Here is a 13,523-nt window from a genome sequence, read left to right as displayed (position 1 = left end):
TTTAGTACGTTATTCTAACATATTATTTGCAAACTCTTTGAAAGTTGTAAAATAGACAGTTGTTCATGGAATATTTATATATATACCCGTATATTTTTCTATGACTGATCTTCAACAAAAGAATAATATAAACTAGTATAATCATGAGAGTTATATAATAATGATATCTTATTACATCGATACTTTTAATTTATTATAATAATATTACTTCGTATAAACAAAAGTATTGCTATAAAAAATGCAAATGAACAAATGTCTTATCCCCCCCCCCACAAAAAAAAACACTCCCTACGTCTCTGGTATTACTAGTATTACCTAACTAATTAAAAATATATTGTATTTAATAATGACATTAATAAGATCTTACATGTAATTACTGTTTAATGCTTTGAAAAACTTTACGATAGTGGACGGTACACGATATAAGTGTTTAATTTATACGCGAAGTAAGAAAGGGAATCCTTAACCAAGTTACTAATAACTAGTTTAGTTGATAAACGTTAGCTTACAAAACAAAACACAAAACATTGTTTGCAAAGTTTAAGTAAATAATAAAAGATAATAATGGAATAATAAGAACCGAACTAAAGAAAAAAAATTGTTTGATGTGAATAATAATTGTCTTCAATCAATATATTATGTAAAGTATGTTAGATATAGCTATGAAAACTATGATTTTTTTAAATAGTCTAAGTATAAAAAGTATAATAAATGCTTAATCCGATATTACATACATTTTATACTTTTTAAAACTTTAATCCTTAGTATAAGCATTTTAGTAACTGAAAAACAACTTATTTGAATCTTGAATTAAGTAGGTTTATAAGAAATTTAAAAAAAATTATCCACTAAATAATTTATACTCATAAAAAAAGCTCTCATTTGAAAAAAACAGATGTTTAAGCACTTTAGGAACACTTTTTAAGTATTAAAAAAATCTCAAAAAATTAAAAATATAATCTTAGTGTATTTAAAAATTCCAATAATCATAATTTGAATTCATTCGTTGTTAAATGAAAAAATGAGTCATATATTTAGCTATAAAAAACTTTAAATTAGCTTACATTTTAACTTTATCCAATAATTTTCCTTTATGTTTTTAGCAGAGGTAGTAAGTTGAAGATAAGTAACCCTTACTAAAATTATTTTGCATAGTGTACAGTGCATACCTTATCCTTATGAAAATATCCTGCACATGTCTTAAAATACATCGATATATATGTAAGTATATTTAGCGTATATGTAAGACTGGACATTTCAAAATTAAGTTATTTTTAAAACTTTGAGCTTTTAAGGTATGTTGTTGTTATTAGTATTTATTTTAATTCAGAAATCTAAACTAATTAACTTATAGCAAGAAATGACTTTTCACAACAATTTATAAAACTATTTTTATAAAAACTAAATTACCCTTACTTCAAACATTTTAATAACTCAGAAACTATAAGTTTAAATTTTGATTTGAATATAACTTTATAAGTATATTATCTAAAATTTCTAAAAATCATTCAATAATAATTTACTGAAAAAAGGTTATTAATTCTCATTTGAAAAAAAGAAGTTTGTTTTACACATGACGGCCCTTAAATATATCTAAATGGAATAAAAAATTTAAATAATTAAATAACATGCGGTCGTAAAGTATATTCAAAAATTCTAAAAATCAAAATTTGGTGCATTTTAAAATAAAAATCTGTGTTAGTGTGATTATTCACATTATATACAAGGAATATACATCCAATATTGTAATAATTCCGCACACGTCCTAACTATCGTTTTTCCAGGATTAACCGCTGTAAAGGTCTTTCAAATATGGGTAAATTTATGTCAAATATATATAAATATACAAAAAAAAAAATATCTCACTCTCTGAGTCCGACTAAAAATAAACCCCACAATGGCAATTATACTCGTAAGTATTTTGGCAAATGTTGGTATGTAAAAACGTTACAAAATAATTTGATCGGTGTCAAATAAGCACGTGCATAACTATATATGAATTACGTATTTTTGTGTCTACCTATAATATTAATATATTTATTAATAAGGATAGTTTTATTTATATTTTCAAGTACCTTCATAATATAATTTATAAAACTGTTGCACCTTGCATAACGAATGCTATTGTCACGAAAAAATAACATACAAAGTTCAGTAGTATTATACCAATTATTTGAAAATTATATTATAAGAAATAATATTGTTCTTTTATATATTATGAATTTTAATAAAAAAAGTTCAATTTTATTAAAATTATAAACGTAAAAATATTATTTTTTTATTTTTTACAATATTTTATAAAAATCACCTGTTCATGGTAAATAATATTATTTTTTTCAGATATTGATGTACCCAAATTGAAATTCAAACAAATAGTTTCAAAGTCTTTAGAAATCATTATGTACTAAGGATAAAACTTATCTTGTTTATACATATAATATAAAATATCTATAATATTAATAAGTATTTGTTAATACATGTTTACAAAGAAAGTTTAAATAAAACAAAAAGTTAGATGATGGTAGATAAGAATGCTTTTTAATTGCTTTACAAATGATAGTGTATATTAATTTAATCCATCATCATTTTAAAATTGTAAGTTATTGTTTGAATAATAAAAATAAAAGAACATGTTCAAACAAATATTAAATTTACATGTATTTAAAAATGATTCTTATTTTATAAATAGAAGTTTCACACTCTTCAAATGAAACGAAAAATCTTAAGTAGTTAAAAGTATTACTAGTAAATATATCAGGAAAATATATTTAAAAATTCCGTAAATCAGATTTTGAATTACTGCTTATTAAAGTGAAATATAGGGTAATCATGCTTGTAAACCGCTCTTTATAAATAATTACACATGTTTATTACATTATATTGAACGAACAAAATATAACTATTTTATAATAGTGCAAAACACAAAATTTACGAAATATAACTGAAATTTTCAAATTACTACTTTTCTTGAAAATAATTTATGGAAATTATCTTTAAAAAAAAAATAATAATATACATACATACATAACCTAAAGCTCTGAAAAAAGAAAAATCATATGTTGAATTTTAAATCAAATTAAAGAAACAACAATAGTACGAAATACGAATTAAGTTTACATTCGTTATTTCCTAACGTTTTATTATATGGGTAGAAAGGTTGCTTATTTATTATATTCGTTTTAAGAATCGCAAAAAAGTTCTTGCGATACGGGATTCATAATAAACAGGTAACTGTTCTTATACAGCACTTTACACTATTTTATTTTATTCGAAATTCAGTTTAAACTATAAAGCAATTTTATTCAGAAAATGTAATACCATTGATTATATACCTACTCTATAATCAATGGTATAAATGTATAATACCAATAATAATAATGAAAACTCAACCGCCGGACAATATTTTCTGATATCATAATATTCTCTCCTGTCCATATTTGTTATACAAATTCACATACCTAAAAAACTAAAAAATATTTATAAGAAATTCAAAGAACACAGTAACTTATAATAAAATAAATGGCAAAATAGGGGAGGTGTAGAATAATGTGAATAAATACTACCATCTAATTATATGTAATATTTAATTTTCCAAAAATTTTTTTAGGGTTCATCATTATTCACAAATATTTGTTTAACTCGTATTACCAATCAGTCATAAGTATTGCTATGAGTAATTATAGTGGTATGCCTAGAACCTACCTGAGAAACAATGATATATATATATATATATATATATATATTATATATATTCTATCTAAAAATTAAAATAAAATATTTGTCAGCTTACTCTTAATATAATAATGTAATATTATACAGGCACATCTCTAATTTCCCAATTATATTTGTCATTTGAATTATTATTCATAAGTTATGTAATATGTATACCTACATATATTTTCCTTTTGTCAATAAAATATATATGCAGCTGTATTTTTTTAAATATTATACGAAATATGTATTAGCAGAAAATATAATATAAGTATTTGTAGTTTTACAACAATACATTTGATTGCATTAAATGCTTTTTTAACAATTATTACAAAAGAACATATAATATTACACACAAAAATAATATATTATATTTTATATAATACTACATACGTATATATTATGTTGTGTTTACGTTAATATAGGGTACAAAACAACAAATTGAAAAAAAAATATAATAATAACAACTTTCAACTTTGAAATCTTTATTAATTGTTATAATAATAATTATCTAATTGAAATAAGATTCTCTTCAATCCAATTATTTACTTAAAATATTAGAGGCTTATAGCTATAATTTATACAAGGTGTCAGTCAAGAAAAAACATTAATAAATGTCTTAATTAACTTTATAGTACAAATAATTTATACACCACTGCAATAGGTATTAATAGTATTATGTATTTACAATACATAATGTTGCAAATTAAAGAGAATTTTAAAATCCAAAAATAAAAACTATATATAAATATTATATATTTCAAATACAATGACTATTTTGTTTCTTGATTATTATTTGTTTTTATATTTTTAACATAATTTAAAATTCAATAAATAAAAAATCAATTCTAATAATTTATTTCATTATACACACAATTTTTTAATTATCAAATTCTTTAACTCATTTTAAAGTTACTTCGTTTAGAGAGGTTACCAATAATATCATAAGACATAATTTTTAAAAATTTTTATAGGTCAATAAATTATATATTACTCATTTATTGTTCACCCTTATATTGAAACAGATGATGAATTAAAAATTTAATATTAAAAAAACTATTACATCATTATAAAATCAATATCTACATCAATCACTTCACCAAAATTCTAAAATAAATGGTTAGTTGAATGTATGGTTTAAATTATATATATACATATATAATTCATAGGCGCCTACACTAATTAAAATGTTTAATACATACAAAATTATTCCTCCAAAAATGTTCAGAAGATATTTGCACCAACAACATAAGCTATCTGAATATTGAACATTTTGGGCCTTAATTAATAAAGCGAAACTTTCGTACCTATAATTAACTTGAATACAAAACTGAATCAAAAAAAAAAATAATAATAATAAATTAGTTATAAATAATTATAAAATTAGTTGACTAAAAATAATAATGATAATTTTAAACCAGTAAAAAAAAGTATTTATAGTTTTATTATTTATTGAGAGAAGGGTGCACCTAATATTTATTTTTATTTTATACCAATATAATATTATTATAATATTTAAGAACATAATTTATGTATCTCTTTATATGAATAATCAAATGTATTAGTGGCTACTCTCACAGGTTTCCAGACTCCAGACCGATTTAGTAAGAACTCCGAACTATCACTAACTATAGTGCAACTTGTTTCATATACCTAACACTATTTTAAGTACACAATTACATTGGAAAATATAACTAAACAGAGTACTTAGAAAATATTTTTAAAAAAAAACAAAACATCTTAACATAACAGGTTTGTCGGACGAAAAACCGACTATTTGGTTATTGATTAATAAATTATTAAATATTATACCAATAACATTAATTGTAAATATTTATAACCTAAATAATACTTGATTATAATCAATAAATTTTACATATATTTATTATTAATTTTTAAATCCATAGTTAAAAATTGAAATTTCAGTATATATAGGTACTCGTATATACATTATTCATAGAATCTGCCAATACAAAAGTTTTGAGATTCAATAGTTAAACCTAACCTGCTTATTACCAACTTAGTTTCTATTTAAGTTATACAATAATAAAATAAACGAATAACAATAAAAATTGAAATAAAATTATAAAAATAAAGTGTGAATATGATATTATATTATACCACTTATATCTTATTAATAATATAGAAAATAAATTTAAATCATAAGCCATTGTACAACTTATGAGCTAATTTCTTTAATAATTAATACTAATAAAATGAAAAATAATAATAATAAAATTTGATTACCTTACCATGAAAAAAACTAGAAATGTTACATCATATGAAATATCTACTAGATAAAATACTCACTATAGTTGACGATAAATCGCTCTAAAATGATTTTAGAGGAAAACACTCAAAAAATGAAAGACAAAAATAACTTTTAAAATACCTATGAGATTTTTTTCGTGACTAAGAAGTTCAATGTTATAGTCTTAATAGGTATGTTTACATTAAGTCTTTTCAATCAAGGGGTGTGTTTTTCTTCTAACTGTAAAACACCGGTGTTTTATTTTAATTAGGTATAAATCTATCTAAGCATCTTAATATTTTAAATACTATTTCGGTTATGATATTATTTCCTTGATAAAATAGAATTCTGTTAAAATATTAAAATCGGGTAGGTGGGTAGAACTGTAAAATATAATATAATATCAAATAATTATTTTGAATTTTTAATTATTCTTAAATGGTGAACATTATTATAAGATTATATATTGTTTATTTAATTGAATTACGTTTTATATTTACAATTGATATCATTTGTAATATACATCTTAAAAAATATAGAATATTTTATATTACTTATTTATTGTTATTATTATTATTATTATTAATATTTTATTAGAATTACATACATTATATTTTTATACATTACATAGATCGGTAAATAGAAACATATTATGTTTATTACATTTTTTAACAAAATTATCAATACAAGTGCTTCAACGAGTTTTAAGGTTTGGATATGCTAATTTAAGTTCAAATAATAGAGGATTCGTGTAACGAAGGTTCAGATAATTGAGGTTCTACTGTATATCTGTATAAGTTTTATAAAAAAAATCACATTATATGCAGTTGTTGTTTTATTTAGTTGTGCATTTAATAATAGGAAGTCCTACTTATCTAGATGCAATTGTTTTAAGTGTCGTGTTTACAATTTTTTATCTTGTTAATTAAATGATTCGACATGTGATATTTTAGAATAAATTCGCGTGACTGTAACCTATTACTTACTTTATAAGTGCACCTATACTTTACAGCTTAAATAAAACAATTAACTTTTTTTATTTTTCAAAATTATATATTTATATACTATCTTTAATATCTGTATCTATTGTAATATTTTTGTAATTAAACAATAACAAATGTATGATTTATCTATTTTACATTTACGCAGTTAAAGTGTAAGTATTTATATTAAATCTATGTTAACGATTAATAATATTAATAATGAATTAATATTTTAATCAGGGAAAACAAATCTCGATAATAAACATCATAGGAGAATTAAAAGTATCCGCTATAAAAGATTATTTTTTTCATATATATTTATACAAGGTAATTAATAAGTGACTGTGAGTCTCGTTATTAAGTATTCCGTAAGCAAAAGTTTGTTTTAAAAAAATTTGGTAATAGGAAAAGAACCAGCCGGAACCACACCTCCTCCGAATTACATATATACTTATTTAATATTATATTTTATAATATTCGAAAATGATTTATATTTTTATTTGTAACAATTTAAAATTAATTAATAAGATTTTGATTTTATTTTTACCATAAATATTATTTAAATATAGAACTAAGTTAAACATATTGTACCTATTTTATTTATATACCTACAGTCTTTCAAATTTTTTTCGTCACAAAATTGGTGGGTGTTGGGTGAAAATTAATGTATAATCCTCACCATTTCTTTCAAACGAAACTATATACTGTTTGATTTACCTCTTTTATTTGTACAATTATTTTTGAACCTTGCCAAATAAGGAGTAACGTCTCAATTTTTTAATTTTAAGTGCCAACGTTTTTGTAAGACATTTAAAATCATTACCAGACCACAATAATGGTAATCTCTTTTTTTGGGAATCAAGCGGGGACATACCTTCTCAGTCATCTTCTTTTTTGGTTTTTCTGCCAATAATATGGGGTTGGTCACCATTGCCTTACACCTCTATAGTGTTGTGTTCCTATTCACATCAACTATTTTCATGTCATCCTCTATTCTATCTTTTCTTAGGTCTTTCTCTACGCTCTCTTTCCTGTTACATTAATTTCCATAGTCACCCTGGCTGCCTTTGAATCACCTCTCTTCGTAGCTAAACATATCCACTCTATAAAATTTAAAAAACTATAAAATATTTGTGTAATTTATTTATTTATTGAAAGTTTTACTATATTATATAAGAAATAATAATAATTTTAATATTCGTTATGTCAAGATCAAGAACAATTATTTCAAATCGCATCAATAAATATTTTCTGTATTACAACAAAAACAGGATAGGAAAACTAACTATGTTAACTCTGACAACCGAGGCGACCTCCAAACGGTCACAGGACAATATAATAATAATTTGTTTGTTAAATTATGTACCTACAAGATACTTAGTGTTATTACTGTTATTATCAATGATAATAATTAAATATCAATACATAAACAATACAACAAGATATACTACAAATTCGTTGGTTATATTATTCAAGTCCCATGCATGATCATCGACATCAAGTTATGACAATATTTGCAACTTATTGATGACAAAAATTAAATTACGTAATTTAAAGTACTATTTGCCCTCACTTAGAATATAATATCAATAGCAGTTTGAAGGTAAGAACTCTGTGATGAGATTTGAAGCAATGAAACGCTGGTAACATAATTATCTATTAGGACTTAAGATAAACGAATATACGTAGAAACCCTTTACTATAAGAATTTAAATATCATATTATAAATCGCGTGAATAATATATTCGCAATCATTCCTTTTCTCCATTAATAGAAAAGAAAGGAAAGCTAACGTTCGCAATACACGCAACAACTGACAATTAAGATAAAGTTTTGCCATATGCTTTGATCTTTTATTGATTTTACGATATCTATTATATTTTACGATTAGTTTGTGTTGAAGTTCGTGAGAAAAGCATACATTTAGCACAATGAAAAATATAACTGATAGTAATCGTGGTAAAAAGCAGTTGGTTTTAAATTTCGAATTGATTCGTGTAATTAAGAATTTATTCGTTGGTAGTGTACAATTAAAAACTGTACAACAAAAATTTTTACAAATAAAAATAGTAAAATTATCAACAATATAAATAAACCACAGCACAATCATGATGAATGTTCTAGAAAAGCATTTAAAAACAAGTAATGAATACACTTCGTAAAAGAAAAGCTATTGAAAATGAAAGTACAAATCCAAAAAGAATTATTCTTACTGAAATCGCACAAAATAATAATTCTTCAGATATTACCATTCCCAAATTAAATATAACCAGCAAAGTTATGAAAATCGATATAAAATTATGCCTCAAAATCTTAATATTACAGTCAATGCTCATGACGTATTAAATTTAATTGATGTGAAAACCAAACAAAATGAAAACTTTTTATTAATTAATGACGAAAAAAAAACTATAATATCTAATATTTTCATGTGAAACAAATTTTAGTTTTTTATCAACAATTTCCCGACTATTTTGAAGAAACATATATTTTTGAAGATTGCATTTATATTCTAAAATTTTAGGCACTTTAGCATTTGCATAGTTGCATCTTTTAAACTTCCACTCGAGACAAACGCCTGTTTGTTTTTGCCCCCCTTTTCACTCATTTCATACATATTTTTATCGACATGCGCCATCTATTTACAATGGTTAGATTTTTTAGTCAAAGAAATGCAAACTGATGTTAATCTTAAATTAAGAAATATTAGTGAACCAAAAACACCGTGAAACTAAATTTTGAATTAACAAAAAAAAAATCAGTTTTAAAATTATCGATAAAAAATGGAAGAAATTTGCCAATATGCGTTTGTAAATCCATAGCGTATAACTATAAAAAAAAAATAAGGTTTATTTAAAATACAATTTTAGATGATTTTAAAATCAATAGGTACTATTAATTTTTGACTTGATGTTATATAACTTATTGACGTAATTTTGACTTTATTTTTGTAATAACATTTTATACTATGTATGCAATAAAATAATATTTATTTAATGTTTTAAAATATATATATATATATTTAATTAATAATCGATCTGCCAACGAGTAATAATATTCTCCCCTTGGTACTTCACAAACAATAATCTTCATAAAGACCTAACAATTTCTTCACTCAATCAATTAACCCTTTGTTGACCAGACTTAGAATTAAAATTATTTTCCCATTTTTTTTTTTTTTTTTTGCATAAAAATATAACAATTGACCTATTGATAAATAATTGCACCTTTTAAAAAAAATATTTTAACCCAAATTTGAGTAAGTTCTATTAGTACTTAGAAGTACCGTTGGTCAGTTTAACATTTTGATCCTGGTACTAAAAAGTACCATTGGTCATTTAGCACATTATTTTTTTACATACAAATCAAAAAACTATTTTTCGCAAGATAATTTTTTTAATTTGTAATATTATGTTTGGGTTCTAAATAATACAAATTTATCAAAGTATGTAGGTATATGCATTTGATTCATTTAATATAATAACAAATATTTAAAATTTTATACATACTATTACTATTTTATTTTTATTATATTATATTATTCTAAATTTCACAACAACTTAAACTCTCACAGTAATCCATGAATAAAAAAACTATCCTACAATTCACTTCTTGGTAATGTACGTAGAAGACTCGAAAGACAGTGGCTTAGAGACCTACTAAAAAAAAAAAAAATCATAATAATATTTAAAATATACCCGGCTGGGTGATGCTACTAAGTGCCTACCTTTAAATGTTAATCACCTGTCACTAACCATTATAAGTTATCAAATTTGCTTACTGTATTAATTTTTGTATAGATTGTAAATTATTTTAAAACCCTTTGCCGATTATCTATAACTCAAGTGTTTTCATAGTAAGAGATTACCAAAATATAAAAACGGAAATTTGAGATGGTAAAAAAGGGAAATACGTGTTATTGTACTGGCGGTAAACGGAAAGATGGATTTTAGCGAAAAAAAATGGAATAACCATATTTTGCCATTATATTATTATTTATTGCCTTAAGATTTTATACTCATTATGACCTTAGTTCAAATTTCAAATATTGTTCAAGGAGTAGGTACTGGACAAAATAATATTACTACTTACTAGTAATGTACAACCAATATAAATATGTAAGGCACATACAAAATTTCGAGTACCTACAAACTTAACTAAAAAAGATTTCAAGAATTTAAAAAAAATACTTTGAAATCTTTGAATAATCTATTTATAGAACACTGAATACCTGTAGGATGTTCATGGTTATTAAAACTAAGACTAGAATGACTAGATATAGCCGGAAGTTCCTAAATTCGTGTCACTTCCATTTCATTTGTATTTCCATCTATAAGCAGTATTGTGCAAGTTATGCGATTACATATATCACTAGAAACTGCAGGCCGTGATCGCGTGCGCCATTTAGTGTAATTTATGAGTATTTACGACATGCCAAAGTTTGCCTGCACGACGGTATCCATTCAAACGTCGTATTTAATGTTAGGTATATAATATCGCGTTCGACTATCACGATACATCTAATACTGCTATGCATGTGTGTTTACAAGTTTTCCCACTACTGTTGACTATTGCAACCGAACACAAATTTGTATAGATCTGTCTTAGGTAGGTACCTGACTCGCATAACGAATTGGCAAATATATTTCTAACGGTCGGTGTGATAGTGTCGATTTTAATTTGTTAGGCTATAAGGGTCAGATATGTTGTCTACGGAGGCTAAGATGTGCCGTTAATATGGGTTCAAAAAGTCTACGTATATCTTGCTCGAAAACATAAATGAAAACTAGTAAAAAACTTTTTAGTGAACGAGTGTAGATACATTCGCAGTGAAACAGTGAAAATGAATATATTATATTCTGCTCATGCCGGACGAACAGTGACAATACGATATAATACACAATTTTATTTTGAATTTGCGCATATTATACGACTAACTGCGCATCAAGAAAAAAATGTGTGCTTAGTTCCTAGGTACCTATAAAAATATATACCTATATGTATATGTATATTAAAATAATGACATTCGAATTTATATGCGAGTAGGTACTCTATTTTGTTCAATTTTTATACGTTGTTCATGTATATTGTATATATTATAAAAATATTTACTTATGTTTGAATAAATATCCAAAAATGGTCGTAGATTTATTAGTTAGGTATTACGTTGTATAGTCATCGGTAATATTATTATATTAAAATTCTTTATTTATTGTAACTAACGTGAAAAACATTAAATTATTCGTAAAACAATGTTTCTTTTTTAAATTTTACAACACAGAAAAGTTAAATATTTTACCTAATCAATTATATAAATATATTAATTTTTGGATTATAGAAACTTGCGGCTTACGCAAGACGAACATATTATATTAATAATAATATCGGATGCCACAGATTTTCGACTTTTATGCAGACAGCGAAATCTTGGTATCGTACACTGATTTTAATTTTTTACAACTTTATTTAAGTATAAGATCATTAATCATACGGTATTCCTATAGCGGTTTATGACAATTATTAAATAATTCGCAAAAAAAAAAAAACCTTTAAAAAAATATCATTAAATCAACAATAATTAATCATAAAAATGAATATTTATTAACCGATTTATGGTTATTTAAGTAAACATGACAATAACAAATTTACCGTGACAACGGCTGAACAGGAAAAAACAACAAGCATATTAAAATAATTTCTTATAGAAATTTTTTTGAAATATTAACAATAGCCAGTGCTATTAGAAAAAAAAAATGGAAGGAAATTCGAAAAAGTAAAAATAATGTAGGTATACCTACCTACTTGAATATTTAAATATCTTATTGATTAAAAGGTATACACGTATATTTTTTTTTTACAAAAAAAGAGGGAGTTTGTCAATTTTTAATTCAAACATTATATATTATATTATATGTATAACACTGATCGATAATGTTATAATGTAAGCATTGTAAACACATATTATATAGATTGTATATAACACAATCAATAATGACATATGTGATGACTGATGGTCATTTTTACAGTGAAAAAAATGACGTAAATCACATTTATCAAATACTGAGCGATTTGCTGCAAGTACCCCACTTGCAGCAAAATTGAGTGAAAATACCGTTAAATAAGTCAATATTGAAACACGTCGCGCAAAATAACCTTCCTTTAAAAACTTATATTTTGTAGTTTTTATATCTACCATTCTACCTATCGGCACTCATGAGATACCTACTCATATGCAAACATGTAAATACAATAAAACATTTTTTGGGACAAAAAAAATTTAAGAGATAAGAAACAGTATAATATGCTTAGGGCTATTAACTTCCTACAACAGCATAATCAGGACATATTTTTGACTATTATTCATTTATAAACTTAATTATGAAGGAGATTTGTCTATGTTTAAAGGTTAAATAAAAATAATCTGAAAAATCTATACATTTACTAATTTACATAATTTGTATCTTCAGTTACAGGCACAATAAGTATTAAATAATTTTAACAGTTATATACTTATATATAATATATAAAATTATTCTAAAATACATAATACAATTATAACTAATAAGTACACTTTTATA

The sequence above is a fragment of the Melanaphis sacchari genome, unplaced genomic scaffold, assembly GCF_002803265.2.
Source record: "Melanaphis sacchari strain LSU unplaced genomic scaffold, SCAv2.0 Contig0_pilon_pilon, whole genome shotgun sequence".
NCBI lineage: Eukaryota > Metazoa > Arthropoda > Insecta > Hemiptera > Aphididae > Melanaphis > Melanaphis sacchari.
The sequence above is the reverse complement of the archived record's forward strand: the minus strand, read 5'-3'. Positions refer to the sequence as shown.